The 12,604-nt window shown below is 48.1% G+C and overlaps 1 protein-coding gene across 1 annotated transcript in view; it reads right to left on the bottom strand.

The window, feature by feature from the left end:
• The window catches only part of RPRD1A (regulation of nuclear pre-mRNA domain containing 1A), a 346,882-nt gene that overhangs the window by 43,435 nt on the left and 290,843 nt on the right, over window positions 1-12,604 (bottom strand). The window lies entirely within an intron of this gene.

The raw sequence follows: 12,604 nt of genomic DNA, 5'->3' as shown, positions 1-12,604 counted from the left end.
CCTCTCTCAGGTTTAACTGACAGCAAATACAATTTACATTTTTTGGTTGCCCTGAGGACTTATCCCATCTCGCTAGTACTAATTTTGTTCTAAGTATACCATATCTAAATTTTAAGTACAGGCTTTTTGCTAGGGGTGGTTGGATCTCATCTAAAAAGTCTTCAAAAAATGGAGAATCCTTGAAATCAAGAAAACTACGTGTAATGGATCCACATGAATCGCTATTTTGGAAATTGTGTGTTATATAAGACCAAAATCTTGCCTTGACCAGAGTCTTACATCTTTGTCTCAAACACGCTGGATCATCCCAAAAATGGGCAAGGCCTATCCGATGAAACCAATCTTTAACATACTTAAGCCAAGGGTTAGTAGTATAAACATCAAGGTTCTTGACTTCCAAGATTCCATGTCTATAATCTTCAAGATCCAGAGTACTCCAGAGTCTGACCCAGAACAAAAGTGGCCTAAGTAATGCAACGTGGTCTGCCCTTTTCATGTTTAAGTCCATAAATAATGGTACAAGTGGAGTACATTTGGGCAATCTCCAAAGCCTTCTATAAAAAGTGTTTTCACTAGTCGTAAAGATGTTACCTGCCTTTACACCCCAGATTTCTGCTCCATATAAAGCACCAGATTGGGCCTTAAATTTAAAAACGTCTAGTGCTTGTGAGATGGACTTGCTTAAACTTGCCCCATGGCGCTTTATAATAGGTAAAGTACTCTGATTGAAAATAGTTTTACTTTTTTCAATTTGCGTTTTCCATGAGGTTGTTGAATCTAGGGAAACCCCCAAATACGAGAAGTTTGATACCAGTTCAAGCCTCTGGCTATTTAGAAAGAATTGCCCTTTAAATGATTTATGGACATACATTTGGTTTTTTTTGTGTTTATTTCTAGGCCTTTTGAGTCACAATACATTTTATAGGAATTTAGAAGTGTTTGTAGACCCATGGGCGTTTGCGAAATCAGAATTGTATCGTCTGCAAATAAGAGTGAGGGAACCCTCACACCATTCAGTTTTGGGGAATCATTATTGCATTTGTCTAAGTATTCTGGGATGTCGTTGACAAATAAAGAAAAAAGTGTAGGGGCCAACACACATCCTTGACGGACTCCCCGTCTGATAGGTATGGGTTCTGTTAGTTCCCCTTTCGGGCCCCAACGTACTCTTGCAAAGTTATTGTCATGTAATCGTCTAATCTGCTGGAGTATACATGATGGTAAGCCCAGTGCAAACAAACAATCCCATAAACGATCCCGCAAAACTAAATCAAAAGCTGCCCTAAGGTCAACAAAAGCTACATAAATATGTCCTTTTAATAAAGAAACATATTTCCAACAAATGCAACAAAACCTAAATACTTGGTCTATCGTGCTTGTGTTCCGTCTAAAACCTGCTTGGAACTTTGTAAAGATCTCGTTCTCATCGATCCACAGATCCATTCGATTTAAAAGATGCCTTGAAAAGATTTTTTGTAAAATGTCTAAAAGACAAATGGGACGATAGTTAGAAGGATCATATCTATCTCCCTTCTTAAAAACTAAGATAATTTCTGCTCCCCGCCAGCTATCTGGTAAATTCTCTCCGGCCACTAATATATTAAAAAGCTTGTTTATGTAAGGCACCCATACACTGATCTCATGCTTGTACAAGTCCCCCGGTATTTTATCTAGTCCTGGGGCTTTAACGTTTTTTACAGCGATTATTGCCAGCTCTGTTTCCTCAAGGCTAAACTCTATAGTATTTACAAGTGGGGCCGACCATGGGCTGTTTCCATCAACAGTCACCTCACTACCTGGTGCTTCATACAAATGAGTAAAATGATTAACCCAGGTTTGCTCATCAATAAACACATCATCCGGTGGCCTTTCTCCAATTTTCTCATTAGCAACTAGTTTCCAGAATCCCACGTTGTCCTTTGCTTTAACAGCTGTTAACATGTTCTCCCAACATTCCTCATCCCAGTTAATTCTAGCCTTTTTCTGCACCCTCCTGTATTCTTGTCTTAAGGTCCTAATTACATATGTTTTTTTGCTCTTGATTGCCTCTAAGAGTAAACCCTTACAATTTCGGCATTCCTTATTGTACCAGGGTTTAATACCAATAGAGCTAGTTTTTTGCAGTTGTTTTTTGTTTGGCATTTTCGACACGAAAGGTACCAAGGCTTTGAAGAATTCAATATGTAGGTCAATAAAAACCTTACCCTCTACTGGTTGAAACGAATGGTTAACAAAAGTATCAGCAAAAAGTAAATAAATGCTGGATAATGCCTCTTTATTGCTCAATAGGCTAGCCCATTTAAGGGAACGCCTGTTGTTGCTCATCAAAGGGCCATTAGTATTTGGAATATCCAACATAGTATAGTCCATCGGACTACTAGCACTAGGAATTAATCTGTGATCTATAGTCAAGTGCAATGGTCGATGGTCACTTTCATACCAAGGGACAATTACAAAGTCAGATAGGAAGGACCAGATATCAAAAGATACCAAAACATAATCAATGCTACTTTGGGAATCATTTTTAACAAAGGTTGGTGCTTTTGGAGATTCTGATGGAAAACGGCCATTGCAGGCCCTCAGACCATGTACAGATACCAATCTCATTATCTGGGTAGCTAAGGTAGTACAGCTCACACCCTTCGTGTAAGATAAAGAGGGGATGTTATTAGCCCTATCCTCGTCAGTAAAAACATCTCCAAACCCTATAATCGGTTCAAAGTTACAGTTAAAATCACCACATACTATTACACTGCTAGTCACATCTACATAATCTGTAAAGAGTTTTTCCAATTTATCAAAAATTACAGATTAATTTGATAGCCCACATGGACGGTTATAAATATTAAACACAACAATGCGCCTGCCATCCTTCAAGTTAGCTACAAGTCCTAGTATATCTGCTGAATCAGTGTTTAATTGTGTAATTTTTACCTCTAATAACACACTGACCCACACCATGAGCCCCCCGATGGTCTACCTCTAACTGAGGGAACTGCCTCAATATTGAAAGTCCTATATCCCACCCTATGTGGTATTTCGAGGGACCAGGTTTCTTGGAACAGGCAAAAATCACTGGCATCTATGTAATTAGACCAATCAGGGTCAGAAAGATTTTTTTTCAGACCAGCGATGTTCCAAGATATCAAGGTAATTTTGTGTTGTGTAGATGATCTTTCCCTAGCTAGCATTGGGCTGTCCCCTGCTAGTGTTGCCCCCATTTTCAATACCACACTATTACTAGCCCCTATTATAGAGCTTGTTACTGGGGGAACGTGGGCTATAATCACTTGCCTTGGGATCAGGACACCTCCTACATCAGTATCGGCTCCCCCTTGGTAGGACCTAGATGGCATCAGGTCATGAACCACTTGATCTACAATAGTAATAGACTTCACAATTGGCTCGCACTCAGCTCTCTGTATAATAGATACTGGAGTACTTGAAGTGGCAGATCCTAGGCTCCCCAACACTGGTTGTTGTATATTTCCATCCAGTTTACAGCCACCATCAATTTCCTCAGTTTGAATTACATTTGTATGACCAACCATACAGTGGTCATTCTGTGATCTTCAATCGCAGTTATCCAAACCAGAGAAAATATCAAACCTGTTTGCTGTCTCCAGGGGTGTAAACGGTCTCAGGTGTTCCATTCTCCTATTGGGGTATCTGGAAGACCTGGGGGGTACCGTATTCCACCCAAGGGTATCAGCAACATGATGGTAATATGAAAGTTCTGGTGGGAGCCCAGTGTTAAAGGACATCAAGGGGGTGATCTGATTGGGTATCTGAGCACCAATATGGTTAGGGGGAAACACCAAGGATCTCGGATAGAAGTAGGTCAAAGGGCGCGGTGCAATAGAGTTGCCGCCTCCACCCTGGGGCCAATTTAATATATAGGTGACTGCTCGAGGGGCTCTAAAATTTATAACCACTAAATCACCATCAATATCCTTGACCCTACTACCTAACCATGGGAGCCGTCTAACGTGCACGATATCACCATTGATATTATTATTATTTTTTTAAGCGAGTGGTGCTGGAAGCAACACTTTTTTTTTTTTTATTAAACCTTTATTTATTGCTTTAGACAGAGATACAAGACATTCGTATAATTTCCAACCAAACAGCGCGTTACAGTTACGGTACATTAAGAAAGCATCGTACAGTCTCTTGGGCTAGAGCATCTCATCACATCTGAGCAGTGCAGTAAGGTATGTCAGACATTAGGGTGGGTACATCATCAATAGAATGCTACGCATAGCACAGTTAGGGTTGCAATTTACGTGTAAGTTCCACAACTCCATCAGGCCATCCCAGCAATGCCCCAGCCAGGTACAAGTACTGCTTTAGGGAGGACGAGTACCATACCTCTCGCGGCCTTCTGCGTATACCAGCCCTACCAGGTGACATTCCGCGGCCCCAGTGGCGTCAGTATCCCTCGCATGCAGCATCAAGATATCCCCCCCTCTCTTCTCAGTGGGCGTACCAAACGTGGGTGCAGTGTTTAGTGTTTGATGTGAAGTGCTGCATGGTTCCCAATCCCTCAGGGGGTACCCGTATATGTGCCTATTCCCAAACCCTGCATGTAAAGAAAGAACCAGCTTGATCTCAGCAAAAGTGTAACAGGGGAGCTGTGTCACATGCCTCACAGATAACAATATCCAAACCGCATTCGTCCCACAGCCTTCTACCTCGTCTCGATAATGAACAGCCCGCCTCTCCACTAGAAGAAAGAGGGTATCACCGCCAGCCAAGGTGCTGTAGTCATGTCAGGGCGCCGCTCGACCGTAAGTGGCTCATTACTCAGTCAGCTGCCCCTCACCCGCATAGTTGTCATTATGAGACCCCTGGGACAACCAGTATAGCTGCAGCGGGGACCAAATATCCTTGGGTCTGCAACGTGCAGGCATTAAGTCTGCATAGATGCCATGTTGGTCTTGGCAGTATGTAAGATCATCCAACCATTCTTTGAATTTTGGTGCCCTGCCCCTTCCCCACTTGCAAGCTACTCTCCTTTTAGCAAGGAGCAACGCAATGTCAACAAATCGTCGGTGCGCTTTGGGTATATCCTTGGTATACCCCAATAGCATCAGCACCGGGTCTAGTGGAAGAGGGCCTGCAATCATGACCTGAAGCGCCGCGTGTACCTGCGTCCAATATTCCTGTATCACGCCACACCCCCAGGCTAGGTGAAGGAAGCCTGCGCCCTCCGAGCGACATCTCGCGCACCTGTCGTCATCAGAAAGATGAAATCGCATCTTCTTGACTGGCGTGTAATAAAACCTCTGAAGGAATTTGTAATGGATGATTTTCAGACGGCAGCTGGACGAGACATTCGCCGTGACCGAGCAGCAATAGTGCCATTGCTCTTCAGTGAGTTCATCGTCCAATTCGGAGTTCCAATCGTCCCTCGCTTTGGACCGTACAGGCGGTCGCTGCGCTCGGATGGTATTATATAACTTAGAAACCATGTGTCTCCCATCCGACACCAGCAGTACATGCAAGGGCAGTACCACCCCCGGTTCATCCGGAAAGTTGGGGAGTATGTCACGCATGCCCTGTCGAAGCCTAATATAATAAAACACCTCCATCGGTGTCGGGGCTCCTGCCTGAAACATCTGATCTTTGGTACGAAATAGCCCGTCTCTGAACAAATCTCCCCACGTATTTATGTGAATGCGCTTGCACATAGACCGAAATCCAGACTCTAATAACAATGACAGTTTCGGGTGGTACGTTAGGGGGAGTGCTGGCGAGTAGAGCATGGGAGCATCGAGCATAGTAGTCACTCTCCTCCAGGCGTCGATAGTACATGTGACTGTGGTGGCAGGCATCTCAATATCTCCAACCACTCCCAACAGCATACCGTTAAGCGGAAGCGGATGTGCAATCCATTCCTCAGCCGCAGCCTGTGGCATAAAGGGAGCCGGATTAACCCAGTGGTACGCGTATTGCGCCTGAGCACTAAGGTAGTACGCAGCAAAATCCGGCACATCAAACCCACCTTTGTCATACGGCTGTGTCAAAGTCGCCCAACTAATCCGTGGTTGTTTGCCTCCCCAATATAATCGAAGAAGTTCAGTCCGCAGTCTCTTAAAGAAGTAGGGGCCCGGGTAGTAGGGGATATTCTGAAAAAGGTACAGGAACCTTGGGAGGATGATCATCTTAATCAGCGAGGCTCTACCCGCCATTGAAAGCGGCAGGGCCAGCCATCGAGTAACATTGTCTGACAATTGTGAGATTGCCACACCATAGTTCAGCCGAATAGTATCCTCTTTATTGAGCGATATCTCAATACCCAGGTATCGCAGTTCCGAACTACACCACTCCAGGGGGTAGTCCAATTGGAAACGGTCAACCGAGGCCGTGAGGGGGAAGAATTGAGATTTCTTCCAGTTAATGTGCACTCCAGACATGCCGCCAAAGATAATAAATTCCCTAAGGATTGGGTTAAGGTTCTGCTGCGGGTGACGCACGTACAGGGTAACGTCATCCGCGTATAGAGAAATCCCTATCTGCCGTTGGTGGCAGTTAAAGGCACTGGCCTTGTGTAGTTGCCGTACCCTGCAAGCCAGCGGCTCTATTGCTAAGGCAAAAAGCAGGGGCGATAGGGGGCATCCCTGCCTGGTGCCTCTCGTGATCGGCATTTGTGCGGAAAGCACACCATTAATGACGACCCTGGCAACCGGGGCAGTGTAAAGAAGCTTCACCCAGGAGATGAAAATCTGAGGAAAACCCATTCTGTCCAAGATAGCCATGAGGTAGCCCCATTCCACAGAATCAAACGCCTTAGTGGCGTCCAAAAACACCGCGGCAACAGGCAATTCAGGCGCGATAGTGGGAATATGGGAGAACAGCGTGCGAAGGTTGTGTGACGTCGCTCGACCTGGCACAAAGCCAGACTGGTCCGGTAGTACCAGGGTAGTCATGAGAAGGGACAGCCTAGTCGCCAACACTTTGGCAAGGATTTTTGCGTCACAGTTCAAAAGCGAAAGGGGTCTATAAGAGTCGGTGTCTAACGGATTTTTCCCTGGCTTCAGGAGTGAGGTAATCGCCACCTCTCTCATTGAGCCCGGTAGTATCCCCACTTCAAGCGATTCTGTAAAGACTTTCCTCAGTACCGGTGCCATGATGTCAATGTAGCACTTGTAAAATTCAGCTGGAAGGCCGTCCAGCCCTGCAGCTTTGCCGTTACTAAGGGACATGATAGCTTCTCTAATCTCGTCTAGTTCAAAAGGAGACCCAAGAAAGGCCCTATGACTGTCGCCAAGCCAGCACAGCGCTATGTCATTAAGGAAATCTCCGAATTCCACGTCGCCTTCCTGTTGCGTGGAGTACAATTGTTTGTAGTGCTGTAGGAAGGTGTCTTGTATACGCTTCGTGTCCTGAAAGGTCCCTCCTTTGCCATCAGCGATTTCCAATATATGGGTAGCATAGCGCTGATGTCGCGTGAGCGCAGCAAGCACCTTCCCCGGGCGGTCCCCCTCGCAGAATCTCATAGCCGTCCAGTATTTGCCCCGGAACTTCACCTCCCTAGCAGCCTCTTCCTCAAAGGACGAAAGCTTAGACCTGAATTCCTGCGCTAGCGCAGGGCTAGGGTTGCGGACCATCTCCACCTCAATGGCTTTAAGTTCTGACTCAAGTTTATTTAGCGTACGAACTAAGTCTCTTAGTATCCCGCAGCTCTTAGCAATCGTGATACCCCTGATAGTCACCTTGAAGGCTTCCCATATCGTCTCTACACTTTCGACAGATCCCTTATTTCTAGGGAAGAAAGCCTCTATCTCCTCACCAAGTTCAAGTTTAAAGATAGGATCAAGCAGAGCTGAGGGGAATAGCCTCCACGGTGGTCGCAATTTGTGCAGGCCAGGCATCTCAATCACAGCCAAGACCGGGCAGTGGTCAGAGTAGGTCCGAGGTAGATGTTTAACTTTGATGGCACCATTGGCTAGACCCCGTGAAATGAAGCAGTAATCAAGTCTTGCCCATGCACGAGTGTGTGCCGTGAAGTGCGTGCCCTCTCTAGTCACTGGGTGCTTGAACCTCCAGCTATCAATGAGCTGTGCCTCAGTCAGTATACCTTGTAGTGTGTCTCGAGCCTTAATGTTGTAGTGGCCACTCCCATCTGACATATCCGCCCCGGGTATCAGCGATAGGTTGAAATCCCCCCCCCAGACAATGTGCGCGGCTTCAACCTCCAGTACATTCCCCACAGTGTCAGGAAGAAATCAGGAGTGTCAACATTGGGCGCATAACAATTCACAATCATGATTACATCCGTACCCAATCTGCCCCACAACAGCACATACCTCCCCTCCGTATCCACCCTCGCTCCCAATTTTTGGAAGGGTAGTGCCCTGTTAATCAAGATGGTCGTACCTCTGGAATACGTGGAATATGAAGAGAATTCTCTCACATGTGCCCATCTACACGCAAATTTAGGGTCTCTTCGCGGGTCCAGGTGAGTTTCCTGAAGCAGCGCTATCTGCACATGATGTCTATCTAAATATGCAAGTACATTTCTACATTTCCTGGGATCATTAAGGCCTCGCACATTCCAGGACACAATGGAGATGTTATCCAATGCATCTTCACCCATTGCAACCGCCGTGCTCATGATGCAGAATCATGTCCAAGTTAGCAGCCCTCATACTTCCTGTACCAAATGCAGATCTTCTCTTCGCATGAAACATTCGCATCTCCCAGTCCGTAACGCATTCAGTCACACTATCTTCAACGTCTGTATGTTTGTCATTGATAGCACCCAAACCAGTGCCTATAGTTACAACATCCCAATCCCCAACAACCACACACCCCCCCTCCCCCCGGTCGCAGCAAACCATCTCACATGCTCCCAATCCCCCCCCTCCCACTGAAGCAACCCAATCTTGCCAGTACCCCATCCCCACCCCCCTCCCCTCCTCCCGAACTCAATAACCATCAAACAATTGTGTGGGGAATCCCCTTCTGGGGGCATCAGAGGAACGCACCAATCCACCCCGATAATCTCCTCCCGCCCCGCTCGTGTCATGCGAGACCAGTCAGAGATAGGGGGGGTGGTGCCTGGTATACATTACCCCTGCAGATTAGAACCTGTCCAACATGCCAACATCTCTCATGGTGTCCGCCCCAGATGGAGAAGCCTCTAGGGCATGAGAGTGTCCCCTTGTCAGCTGCAACTCATACCTCCACCAGTTGTGTCATCAGTCTGTGCGCTCCAATAAAGTCCCAATCATCGGACCGCAGTATGACCTGCAACAGCTCGGACTCAGTACGCTGACGTGGCACTGGATCAACACTTCAATCCCGCAACAAAAGCAGCCCAACAGGGGCTTGGTCAAGTTAAAAGAGACAACTCAAATTTCAGAGCGGGGACGCAAGGTCAATCAGTGAATAGCGGAGAGGCACCGTCAGTCGGCAACATTCTCCAAGGGTTCTCCGTCTCTACCGTCTCCACCTTCATCCTCTTCGTGTCGCCTGCCTCCCCTAGCAGCGCGGATTTTTTTAATATAGTCCTCCACCTGTTGCGGATTAGTAAAAAAGGATTGTTTGGCCTGATGGGTCACTCTGAGACGCGCAGGATACAAGAGTGTATAGTCCACTTGCATGGCTCTAAGCTTTTTCTTCACATCTAAGAACTTCTTCCGCTGTTCCTGTACCATAGGAGTGAAGTCCGGGTATACTGAGAAGTTCACACCATCACATGACAGGTTTTGGTTTGTCCGCGCTGCTCGTAGTGCCGCATCGCGGTCGCGGTAGTTGAGCAACCGGGCGATGATAGGCCGCGGCGGTCTCCCTGGTTCGGGCCGTGGCCCAAGAGAACGGTGTGCTCTTTCGACAATAAATTGACTGGAGAAGGCTTCCCTGCCCGCTGCAGTCGTGAGGATTCGTTCGACATATTCTTCCATACGTCCTGTGTTGGTGGATTCCGGAACTCCAACGACGCGTATGTTGTTGCGTCTACTCCTCGCCTCTAACTCCTCATTCTTTGCCGCTATCACACGCAATATATTGTCCATTCTGGATAGGCAGGTATCGTGGGACGTCGACGTGTCCTCCGCGGCCGATATGCGTCGTTCTGCCTCTGACAGGCGCTCTTCATGGACCTCCAGTTTCTGCGCAACTCCGTCCATTCGCGAGGATAGTCGATCCACTTTGTCCACTATCGTGGCGAAGCCCTGCCTCATCTCCTCCATCATCATGCGCATCTCAGGGGTCATGGCCGTGGAGGGGGGTTCAGCGCCCGCCGATCCTCGAGCACCTCCAGAGTCTGCAGTGTCTCGTAGCTGTTTTCTAGTGGCCGCGGGCTCGAAAGAAAGTTTAGGCTGTTTATTGTCATTCTTCCCCATTGTACGTCTCTTGTAGGGGCTAGAGGCGCTCGGAGATGTACGATTAGATGTACGATTAGTGCGGTCCTCACCGCCCGCCAACGACCTGTTTTGCATCCGTACGATCAGTCCAGTGGTCACTCAGATGGCGGCCTCCTCTGCGCGAGTAGCAGCCCAACAACCCGGAAGAATGCACCCCCAGATGAGGTGACCTCCGCTCCAGCTATCGAGGTCCCCCGCATGCACTCACAAAGTGGTCAGAGGTCCCTCTCAGCCCTTGTCTTCACCGCAGCATGGAGGAGAGGTGCGCAGTCCCGTGGGCCCCAAACACGCGACACCGCCTCAGCAACACAGTGATCATGCGTCTGCGAATACCTTATGTCGTCTGCATGTACTGTGGACTGCAGTATGCTCCAAGTTCACTTGAGCAGGTCCCCTGCCTCGCAGGCATGCACTCAGGGCCGTGATGAATAGTCTCAGGGGGGAGGGGTACACGTGTTGCCGGCGGGTAGCGATCAGTTAAGGGACCGGTCCAGGATAGCGTCCCCCAGCAGGCTCCCGACGCTCCTCAATCCGCCGCTAGCAACAGCGGCGAGCCCTCGGGAGAAGAGTTGGTTCCACCGGGCAGTTGTGCACAGAAATCCGGGCCCCTGTTTAATTACCTCCCGGTGCAGGCATCAGGTCTCCGTCTCCCCCGCAGTACCAGCGGGTCCCCGCGTCTCCGCACAGTGTCTCTGCCACTGACAGCTGTCAGTGGAGGGGGATGACTCACCGCCACAACGGGTCCGCCAGTCAGCAGCAGGGTCCGCACCCTCCAGGCGGTCCGCCCCGCGTCCAAGGCCTGTCAACCTCGTGGCGAGCCTCGGCCTCTCGTGGGCGCGCCTCCGAGCCTCTGCACCGCCTTTCCGCAGCAGCGCACCCCGGCCAGCCTTCCCAGGTGACGAAGTCCGGCGTCCGATGTCAGATCGCCACCAAACTTATACAGGAGCTGCGGGGGATATGAAACCACACTCGCTGAAAGTTTCAGATGATTATCTGCAGGACATAAGGAGATATGAAGGATTGTATTGACCAGGCAGCCAGAGCCTCACTACAGTGCGGCCATTAGCTAGTGCGCCCTCTAGCGCCCCCATATCACCATTGATATTAGGTGCTAACAGTCTAAATTGAGCTAACCAATGCATGATTTTGTTTTAAGCTGGAAGTAACCCTCCCTCTTATTTGTTGGCAAGCTAGGAACCCCCGTGAGAACAACCACGTACGGGGCAGCTTCGGGCGGCAATTCAACTTGGGGAATTCTACGAGGCGAAGGCCTATTATTGCCGTTGTGGCCCCTTATAGGCTGTTGTGAAGTCCCCACGTGAAGTTTTGTAGGTCCGCTCGCCACTACATTTACTGTTGTTGGGACTGAACTTATGTTCTGTTTATGTGAGGGAACCTTCTGCAGCTTAGGATTTATTGATTTAATTGATTGGTTAGAACCTTTTAAGGTGCCAGAAGTACACGTCGGCACTGCGACTGGAGGTACTGGACCCCCACTCACCACTGCCGTAGATGGTCCCTGGTTGCTACTAGCTGCAGCCTCTATCGCTTCAAGCTTTTTCTCCACCCTCCTCAGCCTCTCTATAATAGGTAGTATAAAGGACCTAATTAAATGTTCCATGTTATCCAGTGAGGCAATAGTGGAAACATCCATATGGGATGGATCATCCGGAATAACAATTGGAGTAATTATATCCATAGGTTTTACAACTGGTGCCAAGGGTAACAAAAGAGCCGAGGTTGGTATGTCAGATTGAGGAACAACAGGGTACTTAGCAGTTATAATGTTAACTTTAGAAGATTTTCCAAAGTCCGAGTGACTAATCTTTGGCTTTTGCTGTGCCCCCCCCTTCCGTCTTCTTTTTGCAGGTGGTGGGCCATGACTCTTAGCCTTCACAAGTTTGCTCTGTTTGTTTAAAGCATGTTTAGGCTGGGCCAGAGTACGAATAGACAAGTCAACATCAGGCAATGACGAGCTAGGGAGAAGAATAGTATTCGCAGGCTGGTCTGTATGGCCAATTGGTGTAGGAGTACAGTCCCGTAGCAAAAGTGGAAAACTTTCCAAACCTAAGGGATCTTCATTAGAAGGAGTACTACCGAGTGCAAGCGTAAGGGCTTTAGGTGGGGAACCGGCAGAAACCTTGTTCTTTATGCATTCGACAGAGCGACGACGCTCCGCCCTACGATCTGCCAATGTATCCTCTCTGTCTTGATCAATGAGAGTCTTAGAG

The sequence above is a fragment of the Lissotriton helveticus genome, chromosome 4_1 (assembly GCF_964261635.1).
Source record: "Lissotriton helveticus chromosome 4_1, aLisHel1.1, whole genome shotgun sequence".
Taxonomy (NCBI): Eukaryota; Metazoa; Chordata; class Amphibia; order Caudata; family Salamandridae; genus Lissotriton; species Lissotriton helveticus.
The sequence above is the reverse complement of the archived record's forward strand: the minus strand, read 5'-3'. Positions and strand labels throughout refer to the sequence as shown.